Source organism: Ornithorhynchus anatinus, chromosome X1 (genome assembly GCF_004115215.2).
Source record: "Ornithorhynchus anatinus isolate Pmale09 chromosome X1, mOrnAna1.pri.v4, whole genome shotgun sequence".
Classification (NCBI taxonomy): domain Eukaryota; kingdom Metazoa; phylum Chordata; class Mammalia; order Monotremata; family Ornithorhynchidae; genus Ornithorhynchus; species Ornithorhynchus anatinus.
Window position 1 is genome coordinate 27,557,427 of NC_041749.1, and position 18,998 is coordinate 27,576,424.

Below are 18,998 nucleotides of genomic sequence, written 5' to 3' on the forward strand. Positions count from 1 at the left end.
GTTCAAAAACGACGATGTAATAAAAGGGGAGATAGAATAAGAACCAAAAAGTGTCAAACACGGCATATATATAATGATAATAATAATAATAATTGTATCTGTTAAGTGTACTCCGTCCAAGGCACTATACTCAGCATGGGGGCAAATCAATATAAGTGATAGGTCATAGCTCCTGTACCATGTGGGGCTCCAAGTCTAAGTAGAAAGGAGGACAGATATGTCATTTCCATTTTAACATTTGACATATGCCTAAAAGTTACACAGCTGGAAACTGGTGGAGCTGGGATTAGAACCTAGGTTTCCTGACTCCCAGTCCTGTGTTATTTCCCCTAAGTCATTCTGCTTCTCAAGAGGGCAAAGCTACCATTTCCCCAATCTGTAATTTATTTTAATGTCTGCTTCCCCGTAGACTGTAAAAGTTCACTGTGTGCTGGAATCATGACTACAAACTCTATTGCATTATAGGTATTGTCCGTTCCTAACTTATTGATTGACTGAAGAAAAGTGGACAGGAAAGAGAGAGAGAACTATGGGTGATGATAGAGAAGAGACAGGGGCAAATGCTGGCAACAAAGAGTCAAAAAGAGGGAAAATATTTTTAAAAATGAATTTTTTACAATTTTCCAAGATTGTACTTGGCCAAGGACTACATTTCTAAATGTTTAAACCTTTGGCCCAGCCCCAGGGCCTGATGAAGGCAAGAAAAACATCCTGCTGGTGGGGAGTGAGGGACTGTATGGATATATTGAATGCACGCTCTAATTTGCATCTTAACTCTTCTTCTACCTCTCCATGTTACTGCTGCTTCTGCCAACAGGTAAAAGGAACTCCATGTTAAAAATTTATTCCTGTTAAAGACAACAATTTATATTGTGTTGGATTTAATCATGCCACTCTCCATATTGTTCTGTAAGCATAGGGTTTATGGGTAACATACATAGTGTTTACTCTGCCCAAGCGCTTAGTACAGTGCTCTGCACACAATAAATGCTCAACTAATACACATTGACATGAATGAATGAAAGGTATTCAAAAAATAACGATAAGGAACTTTCAAAAGGGCATTTCCACTTGAACTATTTCCACTCTGCTGTTGCTGCACTCATAAAATATGCATTGCCTTTCTCCTTTTGTTCTGTTCTATTTTCCACCTGCCTTCAGACCTACAGTTCGTTTTGTGAGTTATTTTGAGGGAAATAGAAACGGGACAGCCCACGCTTACTCAACAGCAGTGACTTAGCCTTGAAAGCATGTGAGAGTACTCAGAGCTGAGCAGCAACCTGAGGGAAGGAAGCTGTGTCAATCAAGCGTGCTAGTTAACTGGCTGCAAGGGAACACAAAGCATTGTTCTTTTTGGTGATCTGGAAAATTAGTAACTGAAAGCATTTCAACTTGGTTTTCTTTCTTTTTGGTTTCTTTCTGTCCCCATGTTAGAAATGACTAGTCTTCATTAGATAGTAACTTAGTTAGTGAGTGCAGTATTGAAATACTCCACTTGCTGTTTATTGAGTTCTATTTGTATGCTTTCTGGAGTAAGCCAAGGCAGTTCCCTTTCCTCAGAGTTACAGATCTAAGGAATGCTAATCCAGTGAAGGGGGGATACTAAATCACATTTGGGTTTTGCCTTAAATTTTTCTTTTAATTCATTTTTTATTAAACCCATCAGAAGGAAACTAGTCCTGCGAAGAAGTAGTTACCAATCTTCAGAAGGGAGCCACAACTTAAGCCCACAAATTTTGCTTATTTTTTGGAACACTGATTGTATTTTGAGAGTAGAGGTTGGAAATGAAATTTGGGCTTATCTATGCCGACCTCCACTGCCATAGAAGACTCAAGGTTTGGCTGTATTCATAACATTTTTCATTTCTACAAGCAGTGCTATTGGGCAAAGTGTCATGAATCTAGCTTGTGGAATGAAGAATTCAGTGTCAGTGGCCTGTAGGACTAAATCCAAATTGCTGTTGGAGACAAAACTGGGCATGAAGAAGGAGAGTCAGTTCCCCAGTTGCTATACAGTTGGCCTTTTGAAAATTCCCCTCACTTCTCCCCTATCTCTGAATTCCTGTCTCTTTTCTGTCTGTTTTCTCCTTTCCACTCTTTCCTTTTCTTCTCCTACGCCTCCCATGCATTAATTAGACACCTGTGGAAGCCCTATCTTACATACCACTTGGAACCTGAGAAAATCTGGGCATATTAATATTATGGTATTTGTTAAGTGCTTACTATATGCAGAGTGCTGGGATAGATAAGGGTAATCAGACTGTCCCACGTGAGGCTCACATTTTTTAATCCTCATTTTTTTACAGATGAGGTAACTGAGGCACATAGAATTAAGTGACTTGCCCAAGGTTACACAGCAGACAAGTGGCGGAGTCAGGATTAGAACACATGACCTTGGATTCTCAAGCCCGGGGCTGGTGAGGAGTGAAGTGATCAAAGGTAAGAAGAAGGAGAAACAAAGAGCCTAGATCCTCTAGACTATAAGCCTTGTTGTGGGCAGGGAATGTGACTACTAACTCTGTCATATTGTAAGTCTCCCAAGCACTTAGGACTCTGTGCACCCAGTAAATGCTCAGTGAATTCCACTGACTGAGACCCACAAACGGATACTGACTCTGAATAGTCAAGAAAGTAACTATAATGGGTGGACATAAAAGCTTGCCACATTATTTCAAAACCCAGTTCTCACTGTCCAGAAAGAAATTGCCTCATATGGTTTCTGAAGGACCACTCTTCATAACTAGTTGAAACAATAAGTAATGAATTATTACTTCCATTTGTACTTATTAGAGCAACACTATTTGTGGTTAATGGCTGTGTTGTCTGAAGGGAGATAAAGAATTTAATTCCATGGGAAGCTCACTGTCTTTCACACTAAGTCTCACTTAATGGAAAGGAAACACATTTTTCATGAGATTTATAATGTGATATTTACAGTTGTCTAAATAGTTTTGACCATTTTAAAGAGGATGCTTGAGCCCTGGGAGTCAAGACCTGGAGCTTCCACTCCGGGAATGGATTTTTACCCCCGTACTATCCCAAACTCCACTCTCTGAAACCGTTCTTGGAGCTCCTCCACTGCCTCATTTTCAATCAATCAATCAATCTTATTTATTGAGTGCTTACTATATTCCAGGCACTGTACTGAGTGCTGGGAAGTACAAGATAATTGGGTTGGACACAGTCCCTGTCCCACAACTACATCTTAATCCCCATTTTACAGATGAGGTAACTGAAGCCCAGAGAAGTTAAGTAACTTGCCCAAGGTCACACAGGAGACAAATGGTAGAGCCAAGATTAGAACCCAGGTCTTCTGACTCCCAGGCCCATGCTCTATTCACTTGGCCATGCTGCCTCACTCCCTCCTCCCAGTGCAGTTGAGACTCTCCTTTTCAAAACTCTCCTTTTCAGACAGAAGTTATTGGACAGTCTGTAAGGAGAAATGGCAGTCTAAAAATGGTAACTGTAATCTCCTGCCAATTAGAATGGCAAGGCTGGAGCTGGGGACTCTCTCATGATAGAGAAGAGGAAAGTAATGTTTTTTGATTTTTTCTTCTTAAGAATCCTGAAATGATTACCTAAGATGAGTGCTGGATTTTTCTACAGGTCAAAAAGGCTTTGGGTCTAGAGTAACAATTTCAGGGACCAGGAAATTTTTGTGGCAATTCTTTGCCTACCACAGAGCAGCCCTGAGATCCCAGCACTCAGGAAGATGAAGACTCAGCTATATTAGTCCAAACCTCCAGCCCTAGAATTCCCATCCATTCTCCTCTCCCTCCCCATTCTCAAACTCCCTATGCCAGGAGGATTAAATTAATAAATTGGAAAACCTGGTCCTAAACAAAAAGTGAGTGGATTAGGATGTTGTGCCAGGCAGGAAATTGAGAGTTGGCTCTCCTTAGCTCGCCCAAGCCTGCTTGTTCTCTCTTCGTTTGGCTTTTAGTCACCTCCAGATTAACAGAAGCGCCTAAATCAATTGCAGTGCTTTGCAATATGACAGACAAATACATTCCAACATTCAAAGGGTCAGGAGAGACAGACCTGGGTCCTGGGTGGGCGGGGCCAGGGGCCTATGGACTGGGCCCCAAGTTTACCTCCCTTGACCGGTGAGAGGTCAAATTCTTCATGGTTCTCCAAGGAACGTGGCCAAAGTCCTGCTGACAGGTAACTCCTCAGGGGAGTCCTCAGAGGGAGCCAGATGGACCCTTGGGGAAAACTTCCACTGAAGAAACAACACAATCCCTGCCGTGACTCCACAACCTCTGCAGATTCCCCTCCTCTATTCCCGGCTTTGTTCATCAACACCTAGGCCCAAGCATGCCAGCGTTTAGGGTTGGAATGGCAGCTACCTGGCCAGCAGTCTAGTCACTGCCTCTGAGCTGATCTGTGACCTTGATCAAGTCTCTTAACTTCCTGAGCCTCATTTTCTCCATCTTACAATGTGGATAATATATACCCCTGCAAACCTAAAAGAGATGTTATCAAACTGCAGTAATAGAAGAGGACATGGAGAGCTAAAGTGAGATTTAAATGGAAGTATTCCACAGCTCAGTTAGCTATACCTATTAAGTAAGTGTAGTAGTCTCAATCCTTATGCTGAGCTACCAGTCAGTGAATTTTTCCTTCAGGGCCACTTGTGTATTTGAATAAGAACTCCTTATGTCTCTAAAGATTGCTTAGGGTGATTTGCAATTACAACAGGACCTGCATTCCTTTCCACCCACTTTTTCACCCACCACTCTCAATCAGTCAATGGTATTTATTGAACATTAATTTTGTAGAGAGCACTGTACTAAGCACTTGGGAGAGTGCAATAAAATGGAGTAGGTAGACACATTTCTCAGTGACCCAATTTGCTTATCCAGGATGTATGCAGCAGAATAAGAGGATATTAGAGATAATAAATGGCTACCAAAAAGGGTTACTGGGTCATGGGTTGGGGAACACTGGTTTAGGGTAATGTTGCAGTTATGTTGCCTTTGAAATTCAAGTTCTAGCCCAGCTGCAAACATTTGTTTCATATTTCCTTGAAGCAGCTACTGGCTCTGCTCAAAGTTCAAATGCTTCAGATTCCACAATGCTGAACTAGGGCACAACAGTGGCTGTGGCTTCCCATACACTTAAAACACATATTGATAGCATATTACAGATGAAAGGTACAACTGTGAGCCACAATCACATGAGGATGCATCAGAGACTGCATTCTATAAATATTTTGAATTATTTGCCATTTATTTGAACTCTGATCTATACACCTCTGCCTCCTGAAACCTGTTCAGAAGAAATACAGGGCTGAGCATTCTTGTTTCTTGACAATTATCTAGCATTGTTTATTTTAGGAACATTTGCCCTCTGTAACTGCTTATCCTTTGTTATTATTCACCCTGATAATACTCATTATAATTTCAGATGCCAATATTTAGAATGGTGCTGGTAATTATGAAGAATTACATTGTAATTCTGGTTTAATGACTCCTCACTGATTATTACGGGCTTCTATTCAGTGCCATGAATTAAAAATTTGAACCTGAAATTAGTTCAAAGGAATTGGGAGGTATCACTAAGTTGTGATTGTGAAATAATCTGCAGAGAATTTCACTGATGTGTGAGTCATGCTATGATGCAGTCAAATGAGAAAGTCAGAAATAGTAAAATCAATCTATGGTATTTATTGAACACTTACTATGTGCAGAGCACTTTACTAAGCGCTTGGGAGAGTACAACAGAATTGGCAGACTTGTTCCCTGTCCACAATGAGCATAGTCTAGAGGGGGATAATCTTATAGTCATTTTACAATCTCAATTGAGTCATAAGGGGTGGCACAGCCTTTTCCAACTGAGAATCCAACTATGCTTTACCAGTGAGTCTGACCCTCTCTGTAGTAGACAGGGAGAAAACAGTCCTGCCTTTCTACCTCCCACTAGTTGAGACCAATGGACCAGACCAGTACTCTGTTTCTGACAGTGGCACCAAAAGATGGGTGAAAGAATTGTGTTCTGGTTTCCCTCTTTCATCTTCATGATCATCGCTATACTGGACTCTCAAACATACACTCGCTGCTTACCATTCCTTAACTCCCATTCTCTCCTGGACTCCCTCCAATCTGGCTTCCATCCCCTCCACTCTACCGAGACTGCTCTCTCTAAGGTCACCCATGACCTCTTTCTTGTCAAATCCAATGGCTCCTATTCTATTCTAATCCTCCTTGACCTCTCAGCTGCCTTTGACACTGTCGACCATCCCCTTCTCCTCCACACCTTATCTCACCTTGGCTTCACGGACTTGGTCCTCTCCTTGTTCTCCTCTTATCTCTCTGGCCGGACATTCTCGGTCTCCTCCGCAGGTTCCTCCTCTCCCTCCCATTCTCTAACTGTTGGGGTTCCCCAAGGGTCAGTTCTTGGCCCTCTTCTGTTCTCCATCTACACTCACTCCCTTGGTGAACTCATTCGCTCTCACGGCTTCAACTATCATCTCTATGCAGATGACACGCAGATCTACATCTCTCCCCCTGTCCTCTCCACCTCCCTTCAGACTCGTATCTCCTCCTGCCTCCAAGACGTCTCTACCTGGATGTCTGCCTGCCACCTAAAACTCAACATGAGCAAGACTGAGCTCCTCATCTTCCCTCCCAAGCTCGGTCCTCTCCCTGACTTCCCTATCACTGTGGACGGTATGACCATCCTTCCCGTCTCTCAGGTCCGCAACCTCTGTGTCATCTTTGACTTGGCTCTCTCGTTCACCCCACACATCCGATCTGTCACCAAAACCTGCCGGTCTCCACCTTTATAATATAGCCAAGATCCGTCCTTTCCTCTCCACCCAAACGGCTATCTTACGAGCTCTTGTAATATCCCGGCTAGATTACTCTGTCAGCCTGCTCTCTGATCTCCCTTCCTCCTCTCTCTCCCCTCTCCAGTCTATTCTTCACTCCACTGTCTGGCTCATCTTCCTGCAGAAACACTCTGGGCATGTCACTCCCCTTCTTAAAAACCTCCAGTGGTTGCCTATCAACCTCCACGTGAAACAAAAACTTCTCACTCTAGGCTTCAAGGCTCTCCATCACCTTGCCCCCACCTCTCCTCCCTTCTCTCTTTCCACTGCCCACCCCGCACGCTCCGCTCCTCTGCCGCCCACCTCCTCACCGTCTCCCATTCTCGCCTATCCCGCCGTCGACCCCTGGGCCACGCTCTCCCGCGGTCCTGGAATGCCCTCCCTTCTCACCTCCGCCAAACTAATTCTCTTCCCCTCTTCAAAACCCTTCTTACAGCTCACCTCCTCCAAGAGGCCTTCCCAAACTGAGCTCCCCTTCTCCCTCTACTCCCTCTACCGCCCCCCTTCACCTCTCCACAGCTAAACCCTCTTCTCCCCCCATTTACCTCCGCTCCTCCCCCTCTCCCTTCCCATCCCCTCAGCACTGCACTCATCTGATCAACTGTATATATTTTCATTACCCTATTTATTTTGTTAATGAAATGTATACCTCCTTGATGCTATTATTTGCTATTATTTAATGAGATGTTCATCCCCCTTAATTCTATTTATTGCTATTGTTCTTGTCTTGTCTTGTTCCAACTACTTACTATCTATTCTGCAATGTGTGGTTTTCCTCTTATTGCATACAAAAGAGTTCTTCCTTGGGCTTCCAGTTAACCTGCCAGGTTATCTTTATAAGTAATAATGTTGGTATTTGTTAAGCGCTTACTATGTGCCGAGCACTGTTCTAAGCACTGGGGTAGACATAGGGGAATCAGGTTGTCCCACGTGGGGCTCACAGTCTTAATCCCCATTTTACAGATGAGGGAACTGAGGCACGGAGAAGTTAAGTGACTTGCCCACAGTCACACAGCCGACAAGTGGCAGAGCTGGGATTCGAACTCATGAGCCCTGACTCCAAAGCCCGTGCTCTTTCCACTGAGCCACGATAAGTATCTTCCCTGCAAGAGTACTGCTTGACTGAAGACATTGGTTTAAAAACCCTGAACCTGAACCATGACAATCGCATAAGAGGTGCAGAAGTTTTTCCACCTTTCTGTCCTTGCTCCAAGCACATCTTTGAATCTCGAAAAATGTCTTGGTGTGTAGGAAGCTGAGCTTCAGTTAACCGGGCTAAAAGCCAGAGGCCAGCAGAATTGGACACCAGGATCTTAGGCAGGATCTGTCAAACTGGCTGGGACATTTATCAGTCCTTTAACTCAGGAGCTACCACACTGCTGAATTTAGATGAATCACTTCTTCTCCTAATTGGACCAAAAGATGAGGCCTCTGAGGACCTTTAGATAGACCATGAAATGATCAGATTGCTGAGAAGAATGGCTTTCGCTGAGAGCCAGGGCTCAAATAACGTCATGATCTTAGATGGGTAACAGAGTAGTTGGGGGGCAGCAGGATCCCTGTGCAATATGGTGGCCATCTTGCATGGCACAACATGGTGGGCAGGGATAAAATCACTACTTTTACTGTTGCTGTAACTATGCTGTGAGACATACGCAGGCCCAGCCAGCCTGTTGGTGTCCAAATTCATCTGTACTTGTTCACCCACTCTGCTCTGACCAGGCTTGGTCTCTGGCTCCTCTGAGTTCAGATGCAGCTCTGTTGCAGCAAGCAGTCAGAGATGAACTGCGCACACTCCTAGGTCAGCTAAGAGTTTGTCTGCTGCACATTCTGTATGAAGGTGATCTTGATCTCTGGCTGCTTCTCCAGAGACATGGCCAGGTATATCCCAGGCCCATTGGAAACCAAGTTTAAGAAACACATGAAGCAGTAGATAGGTGGTTCATTCATTCATTCAGTAGTATTTATTGAGCGCTTACTATGTGCAGGGCACTGTACTAAGCACTTGGAATGTACAGTTCGGCAACAGATAGAGACAATCCCTGCCCAATAACGGGCTCACAGTCTAAATGGGGGAGACAGACAGCAAAGCAAAAAGGAACAAAACAAAACAAGACAACATCAACAAGATAAATAGAATCAAGGAGTTATACACCACATTAACAAAATAAATAGCGTAATAAATAATATATACAAATGAGCACAGTGCTGAAGGGAGGGGAAGGGAGGTGGAGCGGGGAGGGGAGGAGGGGAGGAGGAGCAGAGGGAAAGGGGGGCTCAGTCTGGAAAGGCCTCCTGGAGGAGATGAGATCTCAGTTGAGCTTTGAAGAGGAGAAATGTGTTAGTGGTTGTGGCCCGGGCCCTTCTATCAGAGTTTCCAGTAACTTCCATCCTTGCTATTACTGTATAACGGTATTGTATTGTATAACAGTAGAGAAGCAGCGTGGCTCAGTGGAAAGAGCACAGGCTTTGGAGTCAGAGTTCATGGGTTCGAATCCCGCCTCGGCCACTTGTAAGCTGTGTGACTGTGGGCAAGTCACTTCACTTCTCTGTGCCTCAGTTACCTCATCTGTAAAATGGGGATTAAGACTGTGAGCCCCACGTGGGACAACCTGATTCCCCTGTGTCTACCCCAGCGCTTAGAACAGTGCTCGGCACATAGTAAGCGCTTAACAAATACCAACATTATTATTATTATAGCAGTACTTAACATACTCTGAAGTTCCAGTTTGTAAAATGGTCCTTATGAAATGTTTTGATTTTAACTCCCATTTAAATTAGATCTCATGGAGGAGATGTGGTTTAAGAAGGCCTTTGAAGATGGGGAGATCTGTGGGCTGTCGGATGTTGGGCTACAGTAAGTGGGTAAAGACGTGAACGAAAAGTTGATGGTAGGAATATGAGGAAAAGGCACAGTGAGTAGGTTATTTATTTATTTTGTTAATGAATTGTACATCGCCTTGATTCTATTTAGTTGCCATTGTTTTTACGAGATGTTCTTCCCCTTGACTCTATTTATTGCCATTGTTCTTGTCTGTCCGTCTCCCCCGATTAGACTGTAAGCCCGTCAAACGGCAGGGACTGTCTCTATCTGTTGCCGACTTGTTTCATCCCAAGCGCTTAGTACAGTGCTCTGCACATAGTAAGCGCTCAATAAATACTATTGAATGAATGAATGAATGAATAAATTGTTAGAATTTTCCATTTTAATCCTAAAAGATTTTCCCCATTAAGATATATTTAGAAATTTGTCCATTAGAAAATGCCTTGAAAGATTTTATATATCCATCAATCAATCAATATTAATGCTCACTGTAAGCAAACCATCTATTAGGCTAGACTACTGTGTCAGTCTTCTAACCTGTCCTTCATCTCTCTGCTGCCCTAATCGTTTTTCTAAAATATGCTGCATATGTTTCTCCACTATTAAAATCTTCCAAATTCTATCCACTCTTCTATGCTCAAGCAGGAACTCCTTGACCATTGATTTTAAGACACCCCATCAGCTCCCTCTCCCTCTTACTCATCAGATCCATTCTTCAACTACTATCCAGCTGTGTCTCTCCTTTTCTCCTAAATTCACCACCTCTCTGTGCTTCATTCTCATCTCTTCCATCTGTGATTCCAAGGTTACACCCTTCCTCCTGCCTGGATCTTCTTTGAATCCTTCAGACTATAGCTGTGCCCCATTTTTAAAACTCTGCAGAAACCCATTTCCTCCAGGAGGTCTTCTCCCTTTGCTCTTTACCTCTGATTAAGCTCCATCTTCCCAAATTATGCCATTTAGAGGTTGCCCTTCTAGGTATATGCCATGGACTTATGCATTGCCCAAGAAAAATATGTTTATGCAATCAATAGTATTTATTGAGGGCTTACTATGTGCAGAGCACTGTACTATGCGCTTGGAATATACAATTAGGCAACAGATAGAGACAATCTCCCCAATGACAGGTTTACAGTCTAATAGATCAATATATATTTTTGTATTAATATTCATAACTGTTCAGTTAACATTTCTGTCCTCCACTCTTCGAAAACTCCCAGTGGTTGTCCATCCACCTCCACGTCAAATGGAAACTCACTACTGTTGGCTTTAAAGCACTCAATCAGCTTTTTCTCTCCTACCTACCTCATTGATTTCCTAATACAAGCTCTTTTGTATTGTACTCTTCCAAGCAACTACTACTGTGTGCTCTGCACACAGTATGGACTTAATTAACACCACTGACTGATTGATTCATAATGCAAGTATCTGTCGGTAACCTTGTTAGGTTTGTAAGCTACTTGAGGCAGGTTCTTTTCTCATTCATTTGTACTCTCCCAAGTAATTAGTGTAATGCTCAGCATACAGTAGGGTGCTAAATAAAGACTATTGATGGATTGATTGACCTCATGGGGTAGTAGGGGAAAGGGGAGACAGGCAGCAGCACCCCCCTTGCTTTTTGCTATGAAAAGAATCAATCAATCATAGTTATTGAGTGATTGCTGTATGCAGACCACTGTAACACTGTAATGAGCATTTGGGAGAGTATAATATAACAGAGTTAGTAGACATGTTCCCTGCCCACAAGAGGAACTAATGAACATAATTTCTAATACAAAAAGCTTGTTTTTTTTCCTTTGTTTCCACACTCACTACTCTAAGTAACCTGGGCTAAAATGTGGATATTCCTCAGCAGAGAGACATTCTGATTTCAAATGTCTCTCTGGCTGAGGAATATCCACATTTGAAAGAAGATTTTGGGGACAGCTCAAAGTATCCTTTTCAAAGTGACAACGAAGCTCAGGCTAGACTAGAGGAGGTCACTGATTGGCTGGTTTGGCACATGTCACTCATTCCAGATTAGAGAAAAGGAGAGGAGGATGTAGTGAATACTCTAGCCCGTCATTCCCGAATTTGGTTGAAATTGGAGAGGAGTGACAGTGATGTCCTTTCATGTGTGCTGATCTTGTTGCCTTCTTAAACCCCAATTTAATTTGAAGATCATTTCCATTATGAATGAAAGAATCTCTAGACTGTGAGCTCATTGTGGGCAGGGAATGTATTTGATATTATATCATACTCTCCCAAGCGCTTAATACAGTGTTTTGCATACAGTAAGTGCTCAATGAATGTGATTAATATATAAATTTGAAAGTTTATATATAAATTTGAAATTTGAAATATCTTTTCAAATAATTAAAATAAATGGATAATTATCTCCTGTAATAGGTCATTAAGATTTAAAACTGACATTCTGTTTGTTACAAAGGCCCAATTCACCTAAGTTGAAAAGGATTGGTCAAAGGAGGAAACACTTTTCAGGAGCTCAGTATCGGAAATTTAGAGCAGTGGAAAAGGAACTTTGTAAGATGCTAGCTAGCGTCCTGTTCACAGGTTGGAGTAGGAGCAAAATGGAGAAGGTGAGTGATGATGCAAGCTTCCAGCAAACAGCTGAAGAATAAGCAGGGACAGTGGCTCAGAGGAAAGAGCCCGGGCGTAGGAGTCAGAGGTCATGGGTTCTAATCCCAGCTCCACCACCTGTCAGCTGTGTGACTTTGGGCAAGTCACAACTTCTCGGTGCCTCAATTACCTCATCTGTAAAATGGGGATTAAGACTGTGAGCCTCACCTGGGACACTTGATTACCCTGTGTCTACCCCACCGCTTAGAACACTGCTCAGAACATAGTAAGCTCTTAACAAATACCAACATTATTATTATTAAAGAAAAGAGCCATGTGACATTTGAAGCTAGCATAAAGCTCATTACACTAAAACCAATGATATTAGTTAGACAGATGTATGCTTACAAGAACACAGTCACTGAAGCACTCAAGGACATTAATTTGGGCCATCTAAATATCTGTTGACCTCCTTTTCTAGGCCTCAGTAATGTCAAGTAGCATTCAGAAGCAGATAATTCTAAATGGACCTGTTCAACTGATAGGTGTTAGCTTTTCCAAGAATGCTGAAGCCACATGTTCACTGCTAGCCATCAAGAAAGATTATTACCAACGGCAAGAGGATGTGTACAGATTGATCATTCTGTTCAGGATTTAAACATTGCTTTTACTGTAAATAATTTAAAAATGATGATATAAATCTGTCTTGAAAGACTGGCTTTACTAACAAGAGAAACTCAGCTAGAGTTCTGAAACAGCAGGAAACAAGCAGTAAGCCTTATTTGAAAAGTGAACACTGCATGCAAACTCTGAAAAGGTTAAGTCACACATCAATTAATTCCCTTCAGCTGTATTTTTTCCAACAGAGAAAGAAGTCTTGGTATAGAGCTTTGATGAGGGCTTTAGAAGCTGTCAAATACCTTACCAAATAATTACTCGATTTTTGCAATAGCATAATGATGAAAATGAAGTTGAAATTTGGTTATCAATCAGTCATTGATTGAGCACTTACTGTGTGCAGAGGACTGTACTAAGCTCTTAGGAGAGTACAATATAGGAGAGTGGGTACACATGTTCCCTTCCCACAAGGAGCTTACAGTCCAGAAAGGTCCACAATATGCTGAATAACTTTTAAAGATTTTTCTCATTACAGTTTTAATGAGTAGAGTGCTTGGCACATAGTAATCACCTAACAAACACCATTATTATTTTACTTTTCACTTTGAAGCATCCAAACAAAGTGGATATCATGGTCGCTACTCTCAAGAACCAACTATTTTGAAGTCCATGATAAATCAATCAATCATATTTATTGAGTGCTAAGTGGAGAGTACTGTACTAAGCATTTGGGGAGAGTATAACACAAAAATACAACAGACATATTCCCTGCCCGCAATGAGCTTACAGTCTAGAGAAGGAGGCAGAAATTAATATAAATAAATTACGGATATGTACATAAGTGCTGTGGGCTGTGTTTAGGGTAATATAAAGGGAGCAAGTCAGAATGACCCTAGAAGGGAGTGGGAGAAAAGGAGAAAAGGGGTTTAGTCAAGGAAGGCCTCTTGGAGGGAGAGTGTATCCTCAATAAGGCTTTGAAAGTGAGGGGACGTGGATTGTCTGCTGGGAAGCAGCGTGGCTCACTGGAAAGAGCCGGGGCTTTGGAGTCAGAGGTCATGGGTTCGAACTCCGGCTCTGCCACTTGTCAGCTGTGTGACTTTGGGTAAGTCACTTAACTTCTCGGTGCCGTCAGTTTCCCTCATCTGTAAAATGGGGATGAAGACTGTGAGCCCCATGTGGGACAACCTGATTCCCCTGTGTCTACCCCAGCGCTTAGAACAGTGCTCAGCACATAGTAAGCGCTAATAAATACCAACATTAAATTAAAATTAAGATATGAAGTCAGAGGGCATTCCAGGCCAGAGGCAGAATGTAGGCAAGAGAAATCTACAAATCCAATCTCTCTTCCAGGCTTAAGCAAATTCAGCAGAGTAGATACATAGTGCATGTGCCCTCTCCCATGCCATGTCAGGGGTAAATTATTCCTCCACACTTTCCTACCCCTGAAGAATTCCCAGCGTGGCTAACTGGAAAGAGCACAGGCTTTGGAGTCAGAGATCATTGGGTTCGAACCCCGGCTCTGCCACTTGCCAGCTGTGTGACTTTGGGCAAGTCACTTACTTCTCGGTGCCTCAGTTCCTCATCTGGTAAAATGGGGATTCAAGACTGTGAGCCCCACGTGGGACAACCTGATTCCCCTGTGTCTTACCCCAGCGCTTAGAACAGTGCTCGGCACCATAGTAAGCGCTTACAAAATACCAACATTAATTCCCACTGTTTGCTCTTTCCAGTTGTATCTAATTAGGCTTGTTGTAGCACTTTTCCTAACATGGCCCAACCAGAACTGTGACTTTGTTTAATTTCTGCCCCACCCCTAAATCAAGGCCTTTGCTTCCTTCAGTGAGTAGTGAGGACTGAATGTTCTGTGCTGGGATTTTCAGGGGTGGCCTACATCAGTAAGATGGTGATGTAGACTGCCTTCTTAGAAGAGCTAATGGTCAGCTGCACCTCTTTCCTCCCACTTGCCTTGGAAGTGGCTGTGCTGATACTTTGGCCTCAGTAAAGCTCACATTCTCTCTGAGCATTTTCCATTAAAAATATTCCAAGCAAATGTTAACTGTGCCAGAGTCCCTGCCTTAACAGAAACCAACCATTCCCTTTCACATGAAAAAGAAGAACCCAATTCAAAGAAGAACCCAAGTCTCTTCATACTAGAGACTTTTAAAAGTGACTTTGCATTAACTTATATTCTCCCTTCCCACATGAGGAATCCCTTTCTGTGTCAACATATATATTTCTGTGTAATTCAAAATGATCCAGATTCACTGAGATGCTGGGAGATAAAGGAAATTGAAAAGGGGTGTCGGTGTTTGATCTGATCCAAGTGATTTCTGGATAGCTGAGATAAAAAATGAGTGAGTGCTCCAGTGCTTAATTTCCATATTAATATTACAAGCCCAATTCCGCCACTGGAGTCATCTGTCAGTCATTCAACAGTATTCACTGAGCACTTACATGCGCAGCACTGCATTAAACATTTGGGGAGAGTAAATAAGTTTAGTAAAAATGATCCTTGCCCCTAAAGGAGTTTACATCGCTCTCTGTTCTCTCCATTTATACATTTACATATATATGATGCATATAAGTATATCTAAATATCCTATATCTATATAACTAATATATAAGCACCTCCTCCAAGAGGCCTTTTCAGACTAAGCTCCTCTCCTCAGCTTCCCCTCCCTTCTGCATCACCTCCACTTGCTCCTTTTGCTCTCGCCCCCCTGCCCCACAGCACTTATGTATATATGTATATACTATGATTCTACTTATTTATATTGATGCCTGTTTACTTGTTTTGATGTCAGTCTCCTTCCTGCCCTAGATTGTAAAGCCATATGGGGCAGGGATTGTCTCAATTGCTCTACTGTACTTTCTGAGCATTTAGTATAGTGCTTTGCACACAGTAAGCACTCAATAAATATGATTGAATGAATGAATATATGTAGGTATGATCTCTCTTTTCTATATATTTATGTATATGTAGGGTCTTTATATTGGAAGGAGACATCACTGACAGTGAGGCCACCAGGAAGACAAAGAGACAAGGGTTGGAAAGAAAACTGAAATGGGAAGGACTAGAAGTAGGTCCCAGTCCCACTTCTGCTAGTTGTTGTTGTCTTGACATTGGCCTGGTTTATTTATCATTCTGGCCCTCAGTTTCCACATTTGTAAAATGAGAATAACCTTTGACCACTGTATGCCACAAAATGTAGTGAAGATTAGTTAGATCAGTTTGAATAACTTTATAATGTTTTGTGGAGGAGAAGTTTGGAAAGTCAAAGGAAAAGCTAGGGCTGTTAGAGCTTACATTCTGAACTATGTCTGTTCCAAACGAGTAGCAACTCTCACAAGTTATTCTAACATCCTGCTGATAATCAATCAATTATATTTAATGAGTGCTTTGTTGTGGACAGAGCACTGTACTAAGTGCTGGGGAGAGTAAAATGTAATAGAGTTGGCAGACATGTTCCCTAAACACAAAGTAGTCTAGAGGGGGTTACAGATATTAATATAAATAAATAAATTATGGATATATACATAACTGCTGTGGGGCTGAGGGAAGGTGTCATTAAAGGGTGCAAGTCAAATGCAAGGGTGACACAGAAGGGAGTGGGGGAAGAGGAATGAGGGGATTAGTTGGGTAAGGTCTCTTGGAGGAGATGTGCTTTTAATAAGGTTTTGGGGGTGGGGAGACTGATGGTCTGTTGGATTATGAAGAGAGAGGGCGTTCCAAGTTCAGAGGGAGGATGTGGATGAGAGGTTGAAGGTGAGAAAAATAAGATTGAGGTACAGGTGGGTAGGTTGGCATTGGAGGAATTAAGTAAGCAGGCTGGGTTGTAGAAGGAAATCAGGGAGGTAAGGAAGAAGAGGGGCAAGGTGATTGAGTGTTTTAATGACATTTGTAAGGTGTTTCTGTTTGATTCGGTGGTGGATGGGTAACCACTGGAGGGTTCTTGAGGAAGGGGGAAATGTGGACTGAATGTTTTTGTAGAAAAATGATCTGGGCAGCAGAGTGAAGTATGAACTGGAGTGGAAAGAGAAGGAAGGCCAGGAAGAAGGCTTATGCAGTAATCAAGATTGGGATAGGATAAGTTATTTGGATTACCTTGCTATCAGTTTGGATGGAGAAGAAAGGGAGGATTTTAGTGATTTTGTGAAAGTGTGGAGCAACAGGATTTAATGACAGATTGAAAATATTGGTTGAATGAGAGGGATGAGGTGAGGATAACACCGAGGTTATGGGCTTGTGTGACAGGGAGGATGGTAGTGCTTTCTAACTTTTCTAGGGCAGTCAGAAAGTACCTGTTCTGGCTTTAGCCTTTACAGCTTTCAGTTAAATATTTGCTATTTCCACCAAGATCAGGTAGTGGTAGTGACTCACCTGGACATCTCCCTTTCCCTCTCCTCTTCTCCCTGCAGCCTCCTATTCAGTGTATCTTGGCCATGGAGAGCCAGCAATGGCCACATAATAATAATAATAGTAATTATGATACTTGTTAAACACTTTTCATTCATTCATTCAATAGTATTTATTGAGCGCTTACTATGTTGCAGAGCACTGTACTAAGCGCTTGGGCATGAACAAGTCGGCAACAGATAGAGACAATCCCTGCCGTTTGACGGGCTTACAGTCTAATCGGGGGAGACGGGACAGACAAGAACAATGGCAATAAATAGAGTCAAGGGGAAGAACATCTCGTAAAAACAATGGCAACTAAATAGAATCGAGGCGATGTACAGTTCATTAACAAAATAAATAGGGTAACGAAATATATACAGTTGAGCGGAATGAGTACGTGCTGTGGGGATGGGAAGGGAGAGGTGGAGGAGCAGAGGGAAAAAGGGGAAAAAGAGGGTTTAGCCTGCGGAGAGGTAAAGGGGGGGATGGCAGGAGGGAGTAGAGGGAGAAGAGGAGCTCAGTCTGGGAACGCCCTCTTGGAGGAGGTGAGTTTTAAGTAGGGTTTTGAGAGGGAAAGAGAATCAGTTTGGCGGAGGTGAGGAGGGAGGGCGTTCCAGGACCGCAGGAGGACGTGACCCAGGGGTCGTACGGCGGGATAGGTGAGGACCGAGGGACGGCGAGGAGGTGGGCGGCAGAGGAGCGGAGCGTGCAGGGTGGGTGGTAGAAAGAAGAAAGGGAGGAGGGTAGGAAGGGGCAAGTGATGGAGAGCCTTGAAGCCTAGAGTGAGGAGTTTTTGTTTGGAGTGGAGGTTGATAGGCAACCACTGGAGGTGTTTAAGAAGGGGAGTGACATGCCCAGATCGTTTCTGCAGGAAGATGAGCCGGGCAGCGGAGTGAAGAATAGACTGGAGCGGGGTGAGAGAGGAGGAAGGGAGGTCAGAGAGAAGGCTGACACAGTAGTCTAGCCGGGATATAACTATGTGCTAAGCACTGTTCTAAGTGCTGGGGTAGGTACAGGTTAGTCAGGTTGGACACAGCCCTTTCCCATATAGGGCTCGCAGTCTTAATCCTCATTTTACAGATGAGGTAACTGAGACCAGAGAAGTGAAGTGACTTGCTCAAGGTCACATAGCAGACGTGGTGGAGCCGGGATCAGAACCTATGACTTTTGACTCCCAGGCCCTTGCTCTATCCACTTATGCCCCACTGCTACTCCAAGGGCCAGTGTTCCAGTGCTCATTTTCAAAGGCTGGTCCTGTAAGTACCCCATGGAACAGGCAGGAACGTTGTTTTCTTGTGCCAAATTGTGAGTGCAGCACCCCTCAAGCATAGGCAGTTGGCCTGGTAGAGTCCTTGCTTCACCGCCTTTAGGAATGCCTCAGCTCTGAGTTCACTTTTCATAGATCCCACAGCATGCTCACTGGCACCAGGCGTCCCTTGTCCTAGAAGTTTATTACTCTCTGTGTCTTCTCAGCTACTCTCACATCCCAGGAATGAAAGCAAAAGGCTGAAAAGGCCACTGGGACTCCTGGTGGGGTGTGAGAAAACCAGGGTGTGAAGGAGAAAGCCCTGCTCCAGTCCAAGTGAGGGAATACAATTAGACTCTAAAATGGCTATTAAAAGAAGTGGATGGAGAGAGGGGGTGAGAGAGGCATGATTACTGTGTCCCTTGATCTTGGCTCTGGAGAATGGAGAAGTCAAATCTTGGTGAACAGGCTGAAGGCATGATGACAGATTGTTGGGTAAACCCCAGTAATGTGCAGCCAG